The sequence below is a fragment of the Amphibalanus amphitrite genome, unplaced genomic scaffold, assembly GCF_019059575.1.
Source record: "Amphibalanus amphitrite isolate SeventyFive unplaced genomic scaffold, NRLGWU_Aamphi_draft 000313F_arrow, whole genome shotgun sequence".
In the NCBI taxonomy this organism is placed as follows: Eukaryota; Metazoa; Arthropoda; class Thecostraca; order Balanomorpha; family Balanidae; genus Amphibalanus; species Amphibalanus amphitrite.
The window spans coordinates 541,024-564,939 of NW_024881808.1; the positions used below are offsets into that span (position 1 = coordinate 541,024).

At 49.1% G+C, this 23,916-nt stretch overlaps 1 protein-coding gene across 2 annotated transcripts in view; it reads left to right on the forward strand.

The window, feature by feature from the left end:
* The first annotated feature begins 13,877 nt into the window (after positions 1–13,877).
* The window catches only part of LOC122388221 (kinesin-like protein KIN-14P), a 55,543-nt gene continuing 45,504 nt past the window's right edge, over positions 13,878–23,916 (forward strand). For both annotated transcript variants that reach the window (XM_043379103.1, XM_043379104.1), the window contains exon 1: positions 13,878–13,922. The gene's annotated coding sequence lies outside the window, so the exon portion shown is untranslated. The remainder of the gene's footprint in view (positions 13,923–23,916) is intronic.

The window sequence follows — 23,916 nt, forward strand, 5'->3', positions numbered from 1 at the left end:
ATGTGCGGGCGAGGGTTAACCCGCGACCGCCTGGGGGGGGTCGGATCCGACCCCCCCCTCCGTTTTTCTTGAATAACTCATGAACCACTTGCGCTATCAACTTGAAACTTGGCATACCTTCTCCCCCATCAATTTGACGTCTCTTGTGCGATTTTTAAGAAAAAAATTTCAAAAATTTCTGAGATATATCGATTTTAGTGATGTAACTACATGGCGTTTTCAGTCAAAAAATGGTAAATGTTTAAAAAATCTCCAAAAATCGAGGTTTTAAGCAAATTACAAATTAAGGACATGAAAAGACGCAGCTCAACGAGTTCTTTAAAATGGCTGTCTCGGATTTTCCATAAAATGCGTTTTTTACCCCTAAAAGTTCAAAAAACTATATTTTTTGGAAAACAGCTAATAAAATCCAAAATTTGGAGAATTTCCAAAAAACCGGATTATATGTTATAGAGCTCTATTAGAACATTTGATGTCCCAAATTTCAACTTTCTATCTTGATTTTTGACCCCCAAATTGTAAAAAATAGCTCCAACATGCATAGGGCATGGTGACGTCATAAGCATTTTCGCGAATTAGAGGCACTTCTGAACATCGCATGTGAAAACAAATGGCACCACTAGATTCCTGGGACAAAGCTCGTCTAGAAAAGTTTATTTTTATGTCAAAAATAAAAAGTTGAAAAATTGACTTTTTTTCTTAGCCCTTGTTTAGTTATGTATGGTATAAACGATTTTTTATGCTTTCAATGCACACTTATCACCAGCACAGTGACTTGGGGTCACATAAAACCATTACCATCGGATTTGGCGTGAAAAATAAGCCATAAAACATGAGTCGCACGCCCATGTAGCAGAAAGTGAAAACCGTGACCTTTCGTGACCTGACCTGACCTTGACCCGTACTTAGTATGACCCCTGTACGCACATGGTACCTTCACTAGGTCTTTGAGGTCATTTGTGGTGAGTTTCGAGCAGCAGCTATCGATTCCGCTGTCCGTAAGCCTAATCATGCAAAACCCCTGAATTTGACCTTTGACCTGACCTTGACCCGAAAGTTGACCTCAATCTTAAAATCTTAAGAGTACTTTGGGAAGGTCTCGTAGAGACCTTTCGAACGCCGCCTCGCGGGGCTCGATACGACCATTGGTTCTCGAGATAACAGGGGGGGGGTCGGATCCGACCCCCCCCCCCCCAGGCTGATGTGGGTACGGAAATAGCCCAGGCGGTGCCGGGTTAACCCGCGCCGGGGGAGAGGGGGGGACAGAATCTTCCCATTACCATTTTTCGGCAATATCCATTATCTAGTAGGTTAACCCTCGCCGGACCTATTGGTTTTCTACATACGCGCCGGCCGAGGGGGGGGGGGCGGGTACGACCCCCCCTCGCCGTTTCGCCCCTGGTGGAGCTAGCGCGTCGCGGAAAAAACGAGCGTGTGCGCCGTTACGAGACGCAGAGATTGGTACCCAATTTTAAGGTCCTAGGTCAACCGGTAACCTCTGAGGTCAGGTCAAGTGCCCCAAGGTACGGTTCAGTTTTTGGTGAATAACTTCGCAAAAAACGGCCGCAGAGCGCCGATTTTGGCAGCATCGTGTTCGCCTCGCTCAGGCGCGTCGAATGATATACTTTTTGTCCGGGTCAGGTCAACTTGGGGTGTTGAACTCAGGTCAAGGTCAGGTCAGTACCCCCAGGTCACGAAGCTGGTCGAAAGAGGTCATGTCGCATATCATTCGATTCGGCAGGCCTTCCTGAGTCCATTGGTGGCTTTCCCGACTCGCTAGCTCAATTTGATCAAGAGTTATTGACGAAAAACTAATATGACCTTGATGACGTCATAAATGACGTCACGCAAGGTCAACATTGCAAAAGTGACGCATCTAACCTTGCAAGGAGTGCATCAAATCACGATTCTGTGTGCTTGAGATAGTTGGAGATCGTTCCCGGCGCCAGAATAGCAGTTTTCATTTTTCCCCATTGACTTATAATGGTGAGGTCACGAAAATGATCTGACCTCATATGACCTTTAGGAAAAATCCGAGATATACAAGTTGTGGGACTCATAATGGATACTAGATCCTGCAAGTTTCATTTCCCTGTGACATCTCCTCTGGCAGTGAGGGCGTTGCGAAGTTGCGACATCTGAAGACCGTGCAGAGGTTCACGTATGACGTCATAGGTCAGTGACCTGACCTGACCTAAAATGCGGTTGGTGTCAAAAGATCCGGCTTGGATCAAAGGTCAGGTATGCCAAGTTTCAGCTCTCTATCGCCAGCGTGTTCGGAGCTATCGCGAAAAAAAAACTATGGGGGGGGGGCGGCACCCGCCCCCCCCCTCGGCCGGCGAGGGTTAACGGTCGATAACGGCAGATAACAATGTTGGATACTGGATAGCGATACTTTCCTAACGAAAATAAAACTTCGCGAAAAAAAACGAGCATGTTGCATGTGTCGAGAGGAGGCCGATTCTACGCAGATTTGTCCATGTCCTAGTTCATTGGTTGAACTTCCAGGTCAAGTCAATGACCCAAAGGTCGTAAAATTGGGCGCTGCTAGAACTTGGTACAGTGAAGTTGTCATTGGGTTCCAGGGTCCTGCCCAGCTCACGGATGTCGTTGGCACAACGTTGTCAAAACGTTGCATTTCGGTAAGTTATGGTGTACAACGTTGTCAGGACGCTATGGCAACGTTACAAGCGTGCGTCGGCAAGGTTGACGAAAGGTCCGTCATTTTACGTTTTGTTGACTTTATGCCGATACGTTGCGCCGACGTCGTATACGAAGGTGGCACAGTTATGCTATAGCATAACTTTGAAATCTCGATTACAAGAGTGTGTTTCAAATGCTTTTCTCCTATGATCGGTGGACAATGCCCAGACAGCCAGAAAAGACATACAATGCTATTCTGTTATGTCTTGTTTTGAATTGACTACACATTGATGGTTGTCATCATAGCTGCTTGTGGCTTTTGTAACATTATCACATTTTCTCGTGACTATTCGTGACGTCATTACAGCAGTCTCGGGCTGTTTTTCGGAGACGTCATCAAAATTCCTCGCAACTTTTGAGGGCTTGGCATGATACCTATTTGCTCTTTATTTTTGGTGATCCCTCATTATGTAAGCACTTCATTGTTGACGACTTCATCATATTTCCTCACAGCTAGTTATGACGTGACAAGTTTTATCTGATTTTTGTTGACAATATGTTTATTCGTGACTATGTATGACGTCATAATTTCCGTTCCTGACTACCAATGACGTCATATTTGTTCCGGTCGCGACTGACGAACTATCCCGTCCGTGACGTCTCTGTTCGAGATTAGTGAATCACCGTCTCTGAAAAAAGAACACAATGAGAGATCAAAACAAAAATCAGAAGATGAAGATGAGGAGATAGATGAGAGAAAGAGAGGGAGAGAGAGAGAGAGAGAGAGAGAGAGGGAGATAGACAGAGAAAGGAGAGGATGCATGAACCTTGAGTATAAACCAGTTCAGCTGAGCGCGCCGCCCTGTGCGGACGCGAGCGCTGCTCGCTCCTACCCGTGTACCCATTTTGCCTATCCGGTGTGTGTGTTTTCAATGTGCATCTGGAGTGAAAGTGGTACTAACAGCCCAGGACTGATCCCGAATCTTCGCACTGGACGAAACTCGGCTGCGTGACGGTCGTGTCACGTGTGACGGACTTGAACCTCCTCATGCATCGAGACCTGGCCCGCTGTGCCTGACCCTGCTCGCCGTCGTGCGAGTGCTGATGCTCATCTGCGCCCCGCAGCCGGCGCTGGATCCCTCTCCCTGGACGGATGCCGTGCATCGCAGCAGAGTGTAGCGTCTGCAACCGTCGGATCGCTGCCTGCTGCGTGACGTCACCACCCGGCAGCCGGCTCGTCCCCGCGGTGCGCCCGGGCCACACGGTGGCACGGCGCCGGCCCTGACCCGTGACCTCTCAGCGCCCGAGGCAGCGACCTGTCACTCACCTGCCGGTGACCGAGCCGGGCCGCGACCGAGGCAGGGTAGAGGGAGGAGACCGCGGCGGCGCGGTGCGCGCGGACAGAGGGGCCGCCGCCGCCGCGGGCGGGGAGCGGCACACGCCTGTCTGCACATCGGGGCACTGAACATTCAGAGCCTGAAGCCCAAACTCCTAGAGCTCTCGGACGTGCTGCGACGTCGCGACTTCGATGCCGTGCTCCTTTCCGAGACGTGGCTGAGACCCTCCACTCCTAGCCGACTCGTCGTTCTTCCGGGCTACACCATCAGCCGTACGGATCGGCCCGACGGACGGGGGTACGGCGGCGTGGCCATCCTTACCAAGACCGGTTTAACCACATCCAACCTCAAGATCGCTGGTTCCGGAAGCCCCAACAGCAGGCTGGAGTCGTGCTGGGCGCGGGTTAAGCTTGATCGGGGACGTCAGCTCGTCATCGGCTCCCTGTACCGGCCGCCCCGGTACACAGTAGCTGCCCTGCAGGACGACTTCAATGACCTGGAGATGCAGCTGCACCGTATACTGGTTGACTTTCCCCGGGTCCCACTGGTGATCTGCGGTGACCTGAATTGTGACTTGCTCAAAGACCACTGTGATCCCTCGCGTCGCCGGCTCGCTGAGTTTTTATCGGATCACTCTCTGCACCAGCTCGTGAGTCGTGACTTCGGCCACTTTCACCTCCGGTTCTTTACTCGACTTATGTATGGTTGACAATCGAGATAACGTTACGAGTTTGTGCGTTCTAAACTGTGATTTTAGCCCTCACCATCTTATCAGTGTTCGAGTCAGTGTTCCTAAACCACATGTGAAGCCCACAGTCATTTTCTCACGCAATTTTATACATTTGGATGCTGCCGCTTTTAACCACCATGACCTGAGCTGTGTGGACTGGGGGAAGGTATTCGCTGCGCCGACGGTGGGTGAGCAGTGGACTGCCTTTGTGAACCGATTTCTGCCCATTGTTGACGCTCACGCTCCGCTGCGGAAACTTACGATCCGCAACCCCACCGCGCCCCCGGTCTCCCCGGCCACCCGTGACCTGATGGCCCGCCGCCGGGCAGCGCTGACTCACGCCGGCCGGGACTCCGCCGAGTAAAGCGATTTAAACCGGGCCGTCCGTTTCGCTATACGCAGTGACAGGCGCCGCGACATACATATCGGGGTTACATGAGCACAGTAAATACGTATTTAGCCGCTAATTCGAATTAGGAACGCATTACCGACTCATGTAGCCACCTGCTAGTACGAATCGGCGATCCGATCCGCGGTTACATGAGCAAAGCAAATACGTATCACGATCGGATTCACCGCTAATGCGAATCAGGAACGTACTTCCGACTCATGTATCCACCTGCTAATACGAATCGGCGGTCCGAACAAAATCCGCCGAGAAAGGAGGTTTGGAAGCGAATAGGACAAAGATACGTATTACAGGAACTATTACTTCCCAAAAAGAAGCCTTAAAATGAAAAATACAAGGTATTTTGTCATTTGTTGCTTTTGAAATCAAAAGTTAAAAAATATTTAGGTATTTTGTTAAGTTTTCAAAATAAATATGATGAAAAACAAAAAAAAAGAAAATACCTAAGAACTTTCAGTGGAAACATTTTTTCTGACAGCACTACAGACAAATCGAGAGAGGCAAGTGAGCAATAAGTCAAAACAATACAACTTTATTTTTAACTTTTTTCTCTAGTTAACTTAGAATGTTATGAGCAGATGAAATGCAAAAAAAGACATAACATATTAAATTATCAATTCAGTCACCTCTATTGCTACGGAAATGCGCCACATTTGTAAGCTATTCCGTTTGTAATGCGCATCGGGCGGAGAGTCAAACTAGATCCGTTTGACGTCACTAAAACGAATTTGCTCATGTAGTCGGTGCCGTGAATAAGTTCTAGGGGAGCTGATGCGAATTAGCGTAGTACGTATTTGGAACGGATCGCTCATGTAGCCGAGGTGCACGACTCGGACCGGAACTGGACGTATTTCACAAGAACTATTCTTTGCTGAATAGAAGCGTTAAAATGCGAAATAATAAGCATTTTTTATTGAATACTTCGTAGAAAATAGCAAAAAAATTGTCGATATTTTGGTTTAGTCTTTGAAGGTGAAATTGGTAAATAGCAAAAATAAAATGAATGAAATATTTTTATGGAAAGATTTATTCTGACCACCCTGCTGTCGCTGCATGGCTAATCAGTGCTCAGTGATTTAAAACACGAAAGCTTTGTTTTCAATTTTTGATTTCATGTTTATTTTTAGTGTTTTTGAGCATATCAAATGATGTTATATCGTTCAATAATTAACCCGCGCACCGACGGGGGGCGGATATCCGCCCCCCCCCCTCCTGAGGTTTTTCGCGAATAGCGGGAAAACCGCGGCGCGTAGCGCCGCGAAATTTGGTACGACTATTCCCTCATTAATTTTACACATGGTGTGCAAATTTGAACCTCCTATCTTTCAAGGTCAGGTCACCAGGTCACTTTGAATGACCCAACCTCAAGTCACTTTTTTGCAACTTTGTCACCGTGCCCCAGAGCTACAGTAGATGTCGGAGGCCTTTGAAAGTCGCAGGATGTTATAAGGTCATTAGTAGCTACAATTTGTATATCTCGGAATTTTGATATCGGTGACCTAAGGTCAGGTCAATTTCGCGACCTCCCCATTAGGGGAGAGTGGTGCAGGAGGCCCCCCCTTAAGCTCAGTTGCTATTCTTAGACATGTGATAATATTTAAGAGCTAACGTGTGCATGCGCTGTGAGCATGCATCATTTTCCCATACATATTTGCATTCAAAATGAATCTAGGGGGTACACAAACCGTAAACTTTAACATTTTGGAAAAAGTTGCAAAAGGGCCTCTTACACTATGGGTATGGTAAGACGCCCACCCCCCTCGGGCGTTTTACAAGTCAAGTCGACTTGTAAAAGACGCTTTGCGAACACAGCTGCAAGGCCTTTTATTTCGAAAAGCTTAGCAAATACGGTGTTATCGAAACCAATAACACTTCCAAAGCGCTCGAACAATGCGAAAACTAGCACAACCAAACGCTGATGACCAACGAAAATTGTACCTATTACCTCTAAGAAAGGAAACAGAAAAAAGAAACAAAAAACAAACTCCTTGAAAAAAGAATGCCACGCCTGCCGCAGGTGCAGGCGTTTTAGCATCGGGGGCGTTTTTTATCGGGGGGCGTTTTATCATCCTCGAAGGGAGGGCCTCTTAAAAAAATGCAGTGTTTTAACGTCACAATATTTATGGTTTATGAGACATTTGCAGCGCACCAGAACATGGTCCATTCTGAAGCTAACATGTGACAATTTTGATGAGATAAGATTGCATTTGATAGCCATTGTTTTTTTCAGATATATAAGGGTGATAAAGGTGCAGTCTAGCAAGTAAAGGGGCAAAAACAGAAACAGGCTTACCAAAAGTTGCTGCGACGCACCTGATACCTCAGGTTTCGTGAGTTGTTGTTTCAAGAGGGCTTCTGCTTTACAAGAACATTAAAAAATAAATAGCATTATTGGTTTGGTAAAAAAGGCGATGGGGCCTCTTACCGACCCTGGGCGTCTTACACGGATCTCCCCATAAGTCAATGGGGGAAAAATCAACTCCCTGTTTTTACCACTAAAACGGGTCGGAATGGCCCCATATACCATACATGACTTCATATACGATCAACCTTCACTACCTTGAGGTCTGTTTTGCTGTTCGGCAGCTGTGAGGTCATGTGACGTCATCAAAGGTCACCAAAGGTTTTTGGCCAATAACTCCGTACAGGAACAAGATACAGCCGCGTGGATGGTCTCATTGTGTTCAGCTCGTCAAGACGCATCGAATGATATACATGATGACCTCGAGGTCACGTGACCTGAGGTCAACCTTTGACCTTGACCTTTCGAGGTCAACATATATATCATTCGATGCGGATTGACGAGAGGATCACGATGATGCCCTTAGTTTGTTCCTATCTTGACTCATTCGAAAGTTATTCGGAGAAAAACTCTCCATATCTAGCGCCGCCATTTTGACTTTTTCGACCCCTGTGACGTCATCGTTGACCTGACCTGAAAATGACCTTTGTAAAACTTATAGATCTTGACCGTGCGTATCCGATGCCGTTTACCGCTTGTCGCTATCTTGCTTCGTTCTCGAGATCTCAGGGGGGGGGGCGGTCATCCGCCCCCCCCCGTCGGTGCGAAGTTGGCGCAGACCCCCGTCGGTGCGCGGGTTAAAATTTAGTTCGGTCGTCCCGGTAAATGCCGCAACTGCGCCATGACTGTACGCTAATCCTATTCCGTTTGTGATGCGAATTACCGGCCGTTGAGGAGTCAGTCTGGGTGAGCCAAACAAGATCCGTTTGACGTAGATAAAACGAATTAGTCTCATGTAACCGGTGCCGTAGATACGTTTGTGGGGAGCTGATGCGCATTAGCGTAGTGCGTATTTGGAACGGATCACTCATGTAACCCCGGTAACAGAGGGAGATCGGTGAGCGTGGTCCGGGTAGAGTGTGGCGCTGTATTAGGTCGGTGGTGGCTGGGAAGCGGGGTGATGGGTCTGTGCGGCCCGACGCTACGGCTGACCAGCTGAACGAGTTTTTCGTTTCGGTCGGCCCGAGGGTGGCGGCGGAGATCGGGGCGCGGGGCCGGTGCCTACCGTTGATACGCGTTTACCCCGTGTGGGTGCCTGTTCGTTCGCGCTCTCCCCCGTGACCCGGGAGATGCTCGGACACACGATCTTCAGCATGCGGAGTTCGGCTGCCTCCGGTGCCGATGGTGTTTGTATCCGCATGCTGAAGATCGGTTTCCCAGCTATCGGTGATCCCCCCCCCCTATCGGTGGCGGAAAGGATCTGGTCGGATACGGAAAGAAGTGTAGTTTCCGTGGAGTGGTGAGTTCGAAAACCGTGCTGACTGGATGAAAGGAGGTGTTTGCTGGTGAGGTAGTTGTAGAGCTGTCGGTGTATGACGCGCTCGACCACTTTGGTAATGACAGGAACAAGAGATATCGGACGGAAGTTAGTAGGGTCAGAGGGGTCACCGGATTTGTGAATGGGGTTGACTAGGGAGTGTTTCCAGGGAGCTGGGATGTCGGAGTGTGTGATGCAGGAATTGATGATATGCAGGAGGAGATTTTAATGTTGTGCCTCATTGACTTGAGCAAATGTTTCGACGTCATCAACTACGATATTTTACTGCGAAAACTGAGTCTGCACGGCATTGAGATCTCCTGGTTCGCCGCCTATCTTCGGGGACACACACAGAGCATGTCCCTGAACGATGGGTCCGGATGCAGGGTGCTGTTTCGGCCGCTCGCCAACGACATGGGTGTCTTCCAAGGTTCAGTTTTAGGTCCGCTCTTATTTACTATTTTCGCCAATGACTTATCTCTACACGCTGATGGAGCTCTAGTGTTTTAATACGCGGATGACACCAAATTGTTGGTGAGCGGTCCGCCGAAAGATGACATCGGGGGACTCACCTCTCGCATGGAACGTTCACTGTACTCACTCACTAAGCTCTTGGTTTAGTTCTCACTCGCTGAAAGTTAATGCAAACGAAACCCAACTTGCTATCTTTGGCAGTCGACAGACTCTGCGCTCTCTTCCGAACATAACAGTAACTTTTTGCGAAGTAGCTTTGAAACCCCAAGCAGAGGTGAGAAACCTGGGCGTCGTCTTCGACGGTGCCCTGACCTGGGAAGCACATGTGTCCGAGCTGTGCCGGCAATGCGCCGGTGTGCTCGTCGGGTTATCTCACTGCCGTCATTATCTTCCGGACGGGGTCATCAAAGTGCTAGTGTCGGCACTTGTGCTGTCGCGGATCCGCTATTTCGACAGTAGGTATAGGAAAAATGCACCATTTTTACAGCACCTTGCATGCTTCGTGTATCGAAGGTCATTCGTATGTCACTGAGCTTGTTGTCTGGGGTATATTTCTTCGCAGTGATAACAATGTTTGACACCCAACCCCTGGCATGCTCTGATCCCAGTGGGCCTTCGATGACATCTGCGTCCTGCAGCAACTCGTCCAAGTGCCGCCTTGGCGGTTCCATGAAGTGCTGCGCTACTGGGCGTTGTTTTTGCGCGACCGGCTGCACTCCCGCTTTGACATGGATGTGGATCGGGTCAAGATCTGCCTTTCCTATGCCATTCCTATGAGATGGCCGAAGGCACATCATATATTATGAACGATATTGACAATGCATGGTGCCTCCGTGTCGAGTCGACCGCTGGTGCCACTTTGTGACTGTGTCCCGTATACTGACCTGTCTGTTCTGTTTTGTTATGCTCTGTTGTAGGATGGCAGTGACATGCAGGAAACTGAAGATCCTGTACCTAATCTCCTCAATCGAAAACCGCCAGGCCGTCCTGAACGCCCTGCACGAGACAGACCTGGGATGTGACGGTGGCCAGTCCGGTACCATCGATTTCAATGTCCCCAGTGAGTGACGGCGCCTCTGACCACCCACACCAGCCGACACGGCGCCACCGGCCTCTCGGACACACCCTCACAGGCACAGATTGATTGCGGCACAGATTGCTACGTTTGTTGACACTGCTTTGATAGGCAGAAGGTTTGTTCAGTATCCGCGATTTATCACGCTCGTGACCACTGTCCAGTGTCCAGCCGTCGGTAAACCGTTGTCACCGTTCCGGATGTACTGCCCTGGTGACGTCACGTGTGTTGTCGTGACGTCACGCTGGCTCACACCACTGCACTGTGCTGTTGTGTTGTAGTTTCAGTTTAGACCAGAGGGTGGTTGGAGCCAGCTAAGAGGGTGTCTGGTCCAGGCGATATCGGACCTCGCCCGTCACTGTGTCGTACCGTGTTGGTCCGGTCGGCTGTGGTTCGTTTTCATAGGCGCGGGAACTACTTTCAGACTGGGGGGGGGGGGCACACCATAATGGAGATGAACCTAGGGTACCCCCAAATCTAGTTTTCTCACCGGTTTTAGGCCACTTATTTTTCATCCCTTGGCTTTTTCAACAAAAAAGAAAAACATTTGCAAAAAAGTGCAGTATTTCGTCTCAAAGTTGTGGGGGCACCGCCCCCACGGCCCTAGAGTTGGGGGGGGGCAAGCTGCCCCCACTGCCCCCCCCCCCCCCGGCTCCCGCGCCTATGTTCGTTTGGACCAGATTTGTCCGGTTCGATGTCGTTCATTATTGTGATATCACCGAGCTGATGGCGATGGAATTACATGATTGGTGGCTTAGTAATTTTATTCAAGAATCTGTGTTCAGGCCTCTTGTTAGTACCTACATGAGAGCCGCAGGAGGGAGGTATCGAATACGCAATTCACTGAACTCTATAATGTGGAAGGCGCATCGGCCGCCAGATGGTGTCCAACAGTGCCGCCATGTTGCGCAGACCAGAAAAGCGGCCGCCGCCTGTGTTGGGAAATAGGGAATTCGGGACCTCGATTTACGTTTGTGGTCGCTGCATCCGTTACGTTCAAGCTATGTGGACACGGAACCCGGCATATTACGTAGAATTGAGTGGAGAACAAGATGAAATCCTAAAAAATCCTCAGATACAAGGAACTAATACGTTAAACCCTTATAAGTCAATGGGGAAATATGAAAATTGCTATTTTGGCGCCGAGAATGATCTGAAACTATCTCAAGCATATAGAATCATGATTTCATGCACTCCTTGCAAGGTTCTATGCTTCATATTTGCATTGTTGCCCTTGGGTGACGTCATTTGTGACGTCAAAAGGGTCACAATTTTTCTTCAATAACTCCCGATCAAATTGAGCGAGTCGGGAAAGCCACCAATGCACTCAGGAAGACCTGCCGAATCGAATGATATGCGACATGACCTCTTTCGACCAGCTTCGTGACCTGGGGGTGCTGGCCTGACCTTGACCTGAGGTCAACACCCTTAGTTGACCTGACCCGAGCAAAAAGTATATCACTCGATGCGCCTGAGCTAGCTGAACACAATGATGCCAAAATCGCGGCTCTACGGCCATTTTTGGCGAAGTTATTTACCAAAAACCGAACCCGTGCCTTAGATCACTTGACCTGACCTCAGAGGTCACCGGCTGACCTGAGACCTTTAAAGCGGGTTCCTACAAGTCACTCTGCATTATACGTTGCCACATACGACCACTTTACCGCTTAATTTTAGTTTAATTAGCGGCGCATTAGCGAGGTGGGTTCAATCAACCCCCTCGGCCGGGGCAAATGTAGGTCCGGCGAGTGAATTTGAGGAATTTTGAAGAAACGATCGTGCTCCCCACTCAATTCTGCGTAAGATGCCGGGCTCCGTATCTACGTAACTTGATCGTAATTGATACGGCGGCCGTAACCGTAAATCGAGGTCCCGAATTCCCTATTCCTCAATACAGGCGGCGGCCGGTTTCTGGTCTGCGCAATACGGCCGCCACCGTTAGACACTACGGCCAATAGGGTTGAAGCAGCAGTGCTCCCCTGTGACGCAATTTTACTGAAATGGCATTCGCAAGTGTTAACCCGCGCACCGACGGGGGTCTGCGCCACCTTAGTACCGACGGGGGGGGGGGCGGATGACCGCCCCCCCCTGAGATCTCGAGAACGAAGCAAGATAGCGACAAGCGGTAAACGGCATCGGATACGCACGGACAAGGTCTACAATTTTTACTAAGGTCATTTTCAGGTCAGGTCAAAGATGACGTCACAGGGGTCGAAAAAGTCAAAATGGCGGCGCTAGATATGGAGAGGGTTTTTCTCGAATAACTTTCGAAGTAGTCAAGATAGGAACAAACTAAGGGCATCATCGTGATCCTCTCGTCAATCCGCATCGAATGATATATATGTTGACCTCGAAAGGTCAAGGTCAAAGGTTGACCTCAGGTCACGTGACCTCGAGGTCATCATGTATATCATTCGATGCGTCTTGACGAGCTGAACACAATGAGACCATCCGCGCGGCTGTATCTTGTTCCTGTAAGGAGTTATTGGCAAAAAACCTTTGGTGACCTTTGATGACGTCACATGACCTTACAGCTGCCCAACAGCAAAACAGACCTCAAGGTAGTGAAGGTTGATCGTATGTGAAGTCATGTATGGTATATGGGGCCATTCCGACCCGTTTTAGTGGTAAAAACAGGGAGTTGATTTTTCCCCCATTGACTTATAATGGGGAGGTCGCGAAATTGACCTGACCTTAGGTCACCGACATCAAAATTCCGAGATATACAAATTGTAGCTACTAATGACCTAATAACATCCTGCGACTTTCAAAGGCCTCCGACATCTACTGTAGCTCTGGCACGGTGACAAAGTTGCAAAAAAGTGACTTGAGGTTGGGTCATTCAAAGTGACCTGGTGACCTGACCTTAAAAGTTAGGAGGTTCAAACTTGCACACCCTGTGTAAAATTGATGAGAGAATAGTCATACCAAATTTCGCGGCGCTACGCGCCGCGGTTTTCCCGCTATCCGCGAAAAACCTCAGGGGGGGGGCGGATATCCGCCCCCCCCCGTCGGTGCGCGGGTTAAATTTATTGCCACAACCAACCATTATAAACGATGTAGGATGTTATTATTGTAAACGTCATGCATTCTACATATATGCATCATCCTCCATTGTATTGTATATCTATTTAGCATTGACATTCAGTAAGTTTGTACCTACTTTGTTGTCATGGGTAAGCGCCGTCTAATCGACCACCTGGGCCGGATGTACTGCCGGCTGAAACTGCAAGCTGCATGCCAGGGGAGCGGGGAGCCTGCACACTGACCGACTCGTTTTGTCACGTTACCATAATAGCTCTGATGACGTCATCAAATTATTGAGCCCCGCCACCAGGTTAATGGGTTAGTTCCAAGGCCATGCTAGTTCGGCCTCATGACAAAGCGACACAGGGGCGGCACTGCGCAGTGTTTGCGCTGTGACCTCGTACAGAGAGTGGAGGACTAGGACGAAAGGTGTGCTGAGGAAAGTAAGGTAAGCGATTCAAGTTAAACCCGCGCCCTGGACTGGGGTCCTAGATTTAAGGTTTCAACCCCCCGCTGGTGCGGTGTTTTAACTTCAAACTCGCGCCCCGCTCACTCGCTGGGGGGCCTGGATTTGCTCGCAATGCTGGTACGGTGTTATAACCCTCGCCGGCCGATGAGGGGGGGGGGGGGCTGCCACCCTCCCCCATCGTTTTTTCGCAATAGCTCCTATTTCCGAACACGCTCGCGATGGAGAGCTGAGACTTAGGATACCTGACCTCAACCGCATTTTCGGGTCATGTCAGGTCACTGACCTATGACGTCATAAAGGAACCTCTGCACGGTCTTCAGATCAGATGTCGATAATTCGCAACGCCCTCAGTGCCAGAGGAGCTTTCACAGGGAGATGGAACTTACAGAGCCTAGTATCCATTAGGAGTCTCACAACTTTTATTACTCGGATTTTCCTAAAGGCCACATGAGGTCAGGTCGGTCACGTGACCTCACTAAAGATGTCAATCGGATACCAACTTTTTGGTATACCGATACCAAACCGATACCAACTTGGTATTTGGTATTTCAATCCTAATGTGTTTGATATTTTGTTGGTATCATTAATCCTCGCTAATGTTTAACCCGGCAGGCGGTGGGCCTCCCGGCCACCTTCCGCGCGGTGGCGGGGGGGGCATTCCCCCCTCCCGTATCTCCGAAACTACTGGATGGATCCGGAACATTCAAACGCCGTTCGATAGCCCTGTCAAATTTGTTGAGGGAAGCCAAATTTCATTAACCTCGGGGTCACCGATGACGTCACAGGTCAGGTCAAAGATAAAATGTTTCACCGTTCACGGGGCTTCTAGGGCAAGCGCTATAACACCGAGTAAAACGCATTTTGTCGAAAATTAGCGATAAGGCGTCAGTTGTCTAGTACATATGTTGCTATTAGAGGTCACTGGTCATACCAGGTCAGGTCACAGGTCAGGTACATGAACCCAACTTTACTAAGGTAGTTTAAAGCGGCTCCGGTGGAGCAGTATCCTTTACCGCGTTTTAAAGAGCTCTCAGCAAAGCTCCAGGGGAGTACGGTGTACTGAAAGGTTGATATCAAATCGGTCTATAATCAGCTCCCTCTAGACGAAAAACCACGAGAATATCTTACCGTCAACACTCTAAAAGGCTTACTGAAGCCCACGAGACTCGGGTTTGGTTATTCATCCGCACCAGCACTTTTCCAAAGGACAATGGAGGTGCTCTTAGCGGGCATCCCAGGGACATGCGTCTTTCTGGAGGATTTCGTAGTCTCGGGTAAGACGCTGCAGGAGCATATAATGTCGCACTGCGAGCGGTGTTGACGCGTATCCGTGAGGCCGGACTGCGGCTTAACAAGGACAAGTGCGTTTTCCGAGCTTACAGGGTGGTGTACCTGGGTCATCAGATCAGTGGTGAGGGTATCAAACCGACAGATGACAAAGTGGAGGCGATCACAGCGGCCCCGGAGCCGGAAAATGTGTCCCAGCTGCGCTGCTGGCTGGGACTGGTTAACTTCTATGGGAAGTTTCTGCGTGGTCTGGCCACTATACGCTGTCACCACTGTACGCTCTTTTGCGAAAGGATGCTGTTTGGAAATGGGCAAACGTGGAAAAGGAGGCGTTTTAGGATGTCAAGCGCCTGTTACGGAGCCCTCCTGTTCTGGCACACTTTGATCCTCACTTACCGATCACGTTGGCATGTGACGCCAGTCCGGTGGGGATCGGTTGTGTCCTCAGTCAAAAGACGCCGTCCGGCGAGCGCCCAGTGGCGTATTATTCGCGCACGCTCAATGAGACGGAGCGGCGTTACTCGCAAGCAGATCTAGAGAGGGCTTAGCAGTGGTGGCAGGGGTCAAACATTTTCACTTTTATTTAGCTGGCAAGACGTTCGTTATCCAAACTGATCATAAGCACCTGCTGGGTTTAATTGGCGAGATGAAATCGAATGGCTTAGCTGAAAAATGTGTGGGAACTTTTCAACGCAGTTTCAAGAAGAAGCAGTCGGGATCTGTGCACACAAAAGTTTCGAGATTTTTGTTTCATTACCGAGCGACTCCCCATACCACGACTCGCGCTACACCGGCAGAGTTGTTTATGGGGCGGCGTATGCGAACACCGCTGAACGCTCTAGTGCCTGATTTAGGTGCGACAGTGCGGCAGACTCAGGCGAAACAGAAATTGTATCGCGATCGGCACACGGTTGGTCGTCAGGTGGCCGTAGGCGATGCTGTGTTTGTGTCTGCAATGGACCGGCTCAGCGGTGGCGGGGGGAGGACGTGGCTGCCCGGTGTCCTGGTGGTAGAGTTCTGCACGGCTGCAATTTTCCACGGCCTAGCCGCTCCACAGACGTGGCTCCACAGCCACAGCCGCCCACAGCCGTGGCAAACTGTGGGCAGCCAGCCGTCAGCCGGAAGTGGATACTTTTAATGAAATGCAACCAAATATTATATAATAAGTGGTTTTTAGTTAAAACATATAGACGAAAGCACATTGCAATGGGCTATAGATTCTCAAGCTCATGAAGCATGCCTACACAAGCCCTTGCAAGACGTGTAGGTACAGGTCTCGCGGGTTTTAGCGGTAGATCGCTCGGCGAGCGGGAGGGCAACCAGTTCCGCCTCTGTATCGGTGACCATTTGCTCCGCCCAGTTACTCGCGGGCGCGTACTACGGCACATAGTTAAGTGGGGAGGGAAGGGTTAGAGTGGCAGCCTGCGTAGAGGCTAAAACCGGTTTCTATCGCCTGGGCCGGCGACACGGCATGCGGTCAGGGGACGGGGAAAGGCCAGAGGTCACTCACAATGTGCAGTACCGCGTCCCGTCCTCTCTGCGTGCTGACCAGCGCACGACCTCGGCCGTTGGCCAACCGGCATTGAACGGTCAAGGCCACCCGTAGCCAGCGGGCGGGGTGAGCCGGCAGCGTATCGATTCATAGGTAGTCGTCCAAAGTTTTAGCCGAGGCCGGAAGGCGACTGTAATGTTATTTCTTGAGAACAGTTCTGTCATTTAACCCTCGCACGACCAGGCCATTTCTCATAACACGAACGACCAGGGGGGGGGGGGGGGGGGTTGTTACGACCCCCCTGGCGTTTCGAAACGGAAGGTCGTAGAGCTTAGCGGAAAAAACCAACGGATTGCTCTCAACGAGATCTCGCGATTGGTGGTATATTTTTTGGTCCTAGGTCAACATTTGACCTACTTATGACCGGTCAAAGGTCAAATTTTCCGAAAAATCAAACTTTTTCAACTTTCCGCGGCGATTGCGGCAAAACGGTGGGAGATATCGACTTGAAACCTTCACTATCGTGTTCCTTGATCAATTCTCTATCGTTTGGTATGTATTTCGTTTCCCTAGCTCTAAAAATGGCGCGTTGGGAGCGCCGGAAGTCGGCAAGGTCACAGTCGGCGGCAGAAATTCGAAAAATCAAAATTTAAATTTTTGAAATCTGATTGTATTTTTGGATTTGGGAGGTCCATTTGCTCCCTATAGAAGCTAATATTGCTGCATATTCCCATTGAGGTGACAAGAATTAGCAAAATAGTGGTTCGGGCGCTTTTCAAAAATAGTACCGGACGCTGTTCCACTTGTGACGTCATAGCTCCGTGACCTGACCTGACCCGGTCAATTTTCTTGCACCACACGATAGCCAATGCTTGCCCCAACATGCATGGGAAGTTTCATCATGATCCATCAAACAATGTGGGTATCACCGGCAGAAAACCTAGGGATTCGGCGCACACGTTTGGTAACTGTCGGCCGGAGGCTGTACCTCTTATGACGTCATAACTCCGTGACCTGACATGACCCGATCAATTTTTTTTCGGCAAAAGATGCGCAAAGGTTGCCCCAGAGGGTATTGAAAATTTCAGCCCGCTACGACAAGCCGTTTAGCGTGCAGTTCGAAAAAACCTCAGGGGGGGGGGTTGATACAACCCCCCCTAGGCGTTCTAGGGTTAACCCGCGCCCCGTTAGGGTCCCCCGAGCCTCAGACCCATTGGGGGGGAGCATTTTGCCCCCCCCCCTAAGATCTCGAGAACCACGCAAAATAGCGACAAGCAGCAAACGGTGTTGGATGGCCCCAGCGAGAAAATACCTTTTGGCTCAATTTCATTGACCTCGGTCAAACCGATGAAGTCACAGTTCAGGTCAGAGGTCGAATTTTCACCGTTTACAGGCATTTCAAGAAATGTGTTGTAAAATCGAGTAAAATGCATGTCATTCATCGATAAAGAATCGATGAATAACAATTTTCGATGGGGAATTGTTCGTCAAACACATATTTTGCTATTTGGGGTCACTGACACCAGGTCAGGTCACTGAGGGTCACAACATGAAGATATGTAACTATTATGTGATGCATGTTTTCTGGTCCACTTTACATGAAAAATGCGATTATGTGGGTCAGGCAGCCCTTGGGGGCCAGTTTGGGTTATGTTCTGGTGAGGGTCAGGTAAAGGTCAGGTCAAATTAGGTCAAATTTCTAATTTGATATTTTTGCATAAAATAGGTATCGATTCGATGCAGCTCGTCACGGGGATCTAATGGTGGTCTTTGTTTTGCGCTACGTAGTCTAGAATTGTTAAAAATTGAGTTAAAAAATTTACGTCATCAATTTTGAACAGCTTTTTCGCTATAACTTGGCCAAATAAGGAGGCATCGATCTACAATTTGTTATGTGAATCGCAGAGAGCAGGGACTATCATATATAATTCATTTTTTTAACTCGAAACACTTTTTTGTTATTTTATAACAGACCATTATTTTAATTTGGGGGGTCAAAGGCTCAAAAGTTTGAAAATCCCAGACTGCAGTTTTGTTGCGCCGTTTTTTCTCTACGCGACCAGATAAAGAGCTTTGAAATTGCTTGTTAACTGTAGCTTTTGTAAGCGTTTCAAGATTTCATGTTTTTTGCTAATTTTTGCTCGAACATAACCTCAGTTTGACCTCAATAACTCCTGACCAAAGGTGACCTAAGACTTGAAATTTAATGTGAAGGTGTCAAACGATGCCCGGGAAGATGCTGAAAACTTGGCGGCGCTGCGCGCCGCAGTGATTTTGCTATTTTACGAAAAACCACAGGGGGGCAAATTGCCGCCCCCCCCGGGGGCGAGGGTTAAAAGTAAACGGTAACATCGATAAATAACATCTGTATATTTCTCAATTTAATATGCCGAGTTCTTTCGTAATGTTAATAAAAGCTTATTAGGTAAACAATATTGTAAGTTGACCATGGCACGACATCTCCATTCTATGTTATCCCGTTCGTTCTAGCCCCTTTCGCCTGCCCCCCCCCCCCCCCCCACACACACACACACCACCACCACTACCACCAAACCGGCTGAGTTGGCTGAGGCGAGGCTGGCTAAGGCGAGCGCCTCCCCTCCCTTCATGCCAAACAGCGCCTGGCTGTCGTGACCTCTGGCCTCACCGCCCGAAGGCTCGCCCGCTGTCCAAGGACGCCCTGCACGGGCCGCAGTGATAGCCTCTGCCGAGTCCCGCCTCTATCCACCGTTCACCACGCGCTGGATTCATTCATGCCTCTGTGTTTCAGCGTCCTACCCGTTGGGTGGCACCACTGTAGTCATAGGCGACTGCCAGTGGCGCAGCCAGGATTTCGTTTCGGGGGGGGGGGTCATCGCCCTCAAAGCGGGCACCCTAGTGTGCGGGCCCCCCACCCATTTTTCAGAATCTCCATATTTCATACGCATTCTGCTGAGCGGGCCCCTTTAACTGCACGATAACCCTGAGCGAGTTTGAATCAGAAAATTTGGATAGAACCATAGCTCGGTAATCACCCGGTGTTCCATTTCTGCGCAAATTGACCACGACAGAAATATGTTACTATGACGTATGAATTCGTATCTTTCGAGGCCGAAATGTGCCCCTTCCGCAATATGCATAGCATATATGCAATCGGAACTGTTGCCTGCTTCTGTCGGACAAGAAATAAGTAGTCCCATGTGCCTGTCCTAAATCATCTATTGGCTACTGCAGTAGATTGCGGGTAAGACGCTGCAGGAGCATAATGTCGCAGTGCGAGCGGTGTTGGCGCGTATCCGTGAGGCCGGACTGCGGCTTAACCCGCTCCCGGCTGGGGGTCCTGGATTTCCACGCCCTGCTGGGGGGGGGGTGTTTGAACACCCCCCCTTGTAACTCGGCTCCTGGGCCACGTAGCGATACGCGGAAGGCGGCGTTCGAAAGAGCGCCAAAAATAATGACGAAATCACTTCGGTCAATTTTTTGGTCAGGTCAAAGGTCAGGTCACCAGAGGTCATTGAAGGCAAAATTTCGCCGATTTCCAGGTCGAATGTCGAAAATTTTCAAGAACCCAACGCATAACTCGGGAACCAATAGAGCTACAGCGCCGCGGAAAAGCGCATTCGATAGCCCTATTAACGCCCTTTCTGAGTAATGCTCTCAGATTTGACCTAACGTCAACGGTTTTGCCTGCAGGGGCCAAAAACTGCAAAAATAGCCGATTTTTTCGGAAACAGTTTTTCTGCAATAACTTTTGACCCAAGCCTTGTACGAGCTTACTTTTACCGGCATCGTGTTCCTCTCGTCAAGACGCATCGAATAAACTATAACTTGACCTTGAAAGGTCAACTTGAAAATTTGACCTCAGGTCAAGGTCATGACCTGACCGGAAAGGGTCATGTTGCATATCAGTCGATCCGTATCGTCGAGAAGAACACATCGAAGGCGTTTTCATCGCTCTAGCATGCCTCTATCAAAAGTTATTTGCGAAAAACTGTTAGATACCATTTGTGACCTTAGATGACCTCAGGGCATAAACAAGGGTCACGGACACCATTTTCATGTTCTGTGTGTCTAAGCCACTTGTAATTCGGTGTTTGGGAGTGTTTATAATGTCTTTCGTCCAAAAGAGGCGCATTTCAATTTTCTCCCATTGACTTATAATGGGGAGGTCGCAAAATTGACCTGACCTCAGGTCATCGATATCAAAATTCTGAGATATACATTTTGTACATGCTATTGCTCTTAGCAATCGCTGAAAGTTTCAAAGCGATCGGTCACTCGGTGTAGCTATGACAGACATTGAAACTTTTTATGAGGTGAGGTCACTTCAAGTGACCTGGTGACCTGACCTTGAATGACCTTGGTCTGAAATTTTCACAACATGTGTAGAATTGATTTATGATAAGGTGTACCAAAAACGGCGGCGCTCCGCGCCGCCATTTTTGAGATATTCGCGAAAAACCACAAGGGGGTGTTCAAACACCCCCCCCCCCCAGCAGGGCGCGGGTTAATTAACAAGGACAAGTGCGTTTTCGGAGCTCACAGGGTGGTGTACCTGGGTCATCAGATCAGTGGTGAGGGTGTCCAACCGACAGATGACAAAGTGGAGGCGATCACAGCGGCCCCGGAGCCGGAAAATGTGTCCCAGCTGCGCTGCTGGCTGGGACTGGTTAACTTCTATGGGAAGTTTCTGCGTGGTCTGGCCACTATACGCTGTCACCACTGTACGCTCTTTTGCGAAAGGATGCTGTTTGGAAATGGGCAGACGTGGAAAAGGAGGCGTTTTAGGATGCCAAGCGCCTGTTACGAAGCCCTCCTGTTCTGGCACACTTTGATCCTCACTTACCGATCACGCTGGCATGTGACGCCAGTCCGGTGGGGATCGGTTGTGTCCTCAGTGAAAAGACGCCGTCCGGCGAGCGCCCAGTGGCGTATTATTCGCGCACGCTCAATGAGACGGAGCGGCGTTACTCGCAAGCAGATCTAGAGAAGGCTTAGCAGTGGTGGCAGGGGTCAAACATTTTCACTTTTATTTAGCTGGTAAGACGTTCGTTATCCAAACTGATCATAAGCACCTGCTGGGTTTAATTGGCGAGATGAAATCGAATGGCTTAGCTGAAAAATGTGTGGGAACTTTTCAACGCAGTTTCAAGAAGAAGCAGTCGGGATCTGTGCACACAAAAGTTTCGAGATTTTTGTTTCATTACCGAGCGACTCCCCATACCACGACTCGCGCTACACCGGCAGAGTTGTTTATGGGGCGGCGTATGCGAACACCGCTGAACGCTCTAGTGCCTGATTTAGGTGCGACAGTGCGGCAGACTCAGGCGAAACAGAAATTGTATCGCGATCGGCACACGGTTGGTCGTCAGGTGGCCGTAGGCGATGCTGTGTTTGTGTCTGCAGTGGACCGGCTCAGCGGTGGCGGGGGGAGGACGTGGCTGCCCGGTGTCCTGGTGGGGAGAGTTCTGCACGGCTGCAATTTTCCACAGCCTAGCCGCTCCACAGACGTGGCTCCACAGCCACAGCCGCCCACAGCCGTGGCAAACTGTGGGCAGCCAGCCGTCAGCCGGCCGTGGATACTTTTAATGAAATGCAACCAAATATTATATAATAAGTGGTTTTTAGTTAAAACATATAGACGAAAGCACATTGCAATGGGCTATAGATTCTCAAGCTCATGAAGCATGCCTACACAAGCCCTTGCAAGACGTGTAGGTACAGGTCTCGCGGGTTTTAGCGGGGGGACGGGGAAAGGCCAGAGGTCACTCACAATGTGCAGTACCGCGTCCCGTCCTCTCTGCCTGCTGACCAGCGCACGACCTCGGCCGTTGGCCAACCGGCATTGAACGGTCAAGGCCACCCGTAGCCAGCGGGCGGGGTGAGCCGGCAGCGTATCGATTCATAGGTAGTCGTCCAAAGTTTTAGCCGAGGCCGGAAGGCGACTGTAATGTTATTTCTTGAGAACAGTTCTGTCATTTAACCCGCGCCCCGTTAGGGTCCCCCGAGCCTCAGACCCATTGGGGGGGAGCATTTTGCCCCCCCCCCCTAAGATCTCGAGAACCACGCAAAATAGCGACAAGCAGCAAACAGTGTTGGATGGCCCCAGCGAGAAAATACCTTTTGGCTCAATTTCATTGACCTCGGTCAAACCGATGACGTCACAGTTCAGGTCAGAGGTCGAATTTTCACCGTTTACAGGCATTTCAAGAAATGTGTTGTAAAATCGAGTAAAATGCATGTCATTCATCGATAAAGAATCGATGAATAACAATTTTCGATGGGGAATTGTTCGTCAAACACATATTTTGGTATTTGGGGTCACTGACACCAGGTCAGGTCACTGAGGGTCACAACATGAAGATATGTAACTATTATGTGATGCATGTTTTCTGGTCCACTTAACATGACAAATGCGATTATGTGGGTCAGGCAGCCCTTGGGGGCCAGTTTGGGTTATGTTCTGGTGAGGGTCAGGTAAAGGTCAGGTCAAATTAGGTCAAATTTCTAATTTGATATTTTTGCATTAAATAGGTATCGGTTCGATGCAGCTCGTCACGGGGATCTAATGGTGGTCTTTGTTTTGCGCTACGTAGTCTAGAATTGTTAAAAATTGAGTTAAAAAATTTACGTCATCAATTTTGAACAGCTTTTTCGCTATAACTTGGCCAAATAAGGAGGCATCGATCTACAATTTGTTATGTGAATCGCAGAGAGCAGGGACTATCATATATAATCCATTTTTTTAACTCGAAATACTTTTTTGTTATTTTATAACAGACTATTTTTTTTAACCCGCGCCCCGCTGGGGGGGGGGGGCAGAATCTGCCCCCCCTCCCGTTTTTCGCCAATAACTTCTAAACGCATTACGCCAGCGACGTCAAACTTTCAGTACCTTATCATACATCAATTTGACACGTTCCCTGAAAATTTGAGCGAAATCCGTCGGAAATTTTTTGAGAAATTGACGTTTTAGTGACGTCATGTTCGCCATTTTCGCCTCAAAAACGGCAAAATTTTAAACGCCGCTAACATCTTCATTTTTAAAGGAATCAAGACGTAACAAAAAAGGTTATACGTGATTCTACTTTGTCTATCAAATGGCTATCTCGGTTTTTTGAAAATTTTGGATTTTGGCAAAAATTTTCTCAAAAAACTGACTTTTTTGGGAAAATATTTATAAAATCCAAAATTTTGAGTGTATCGAAAAAACCG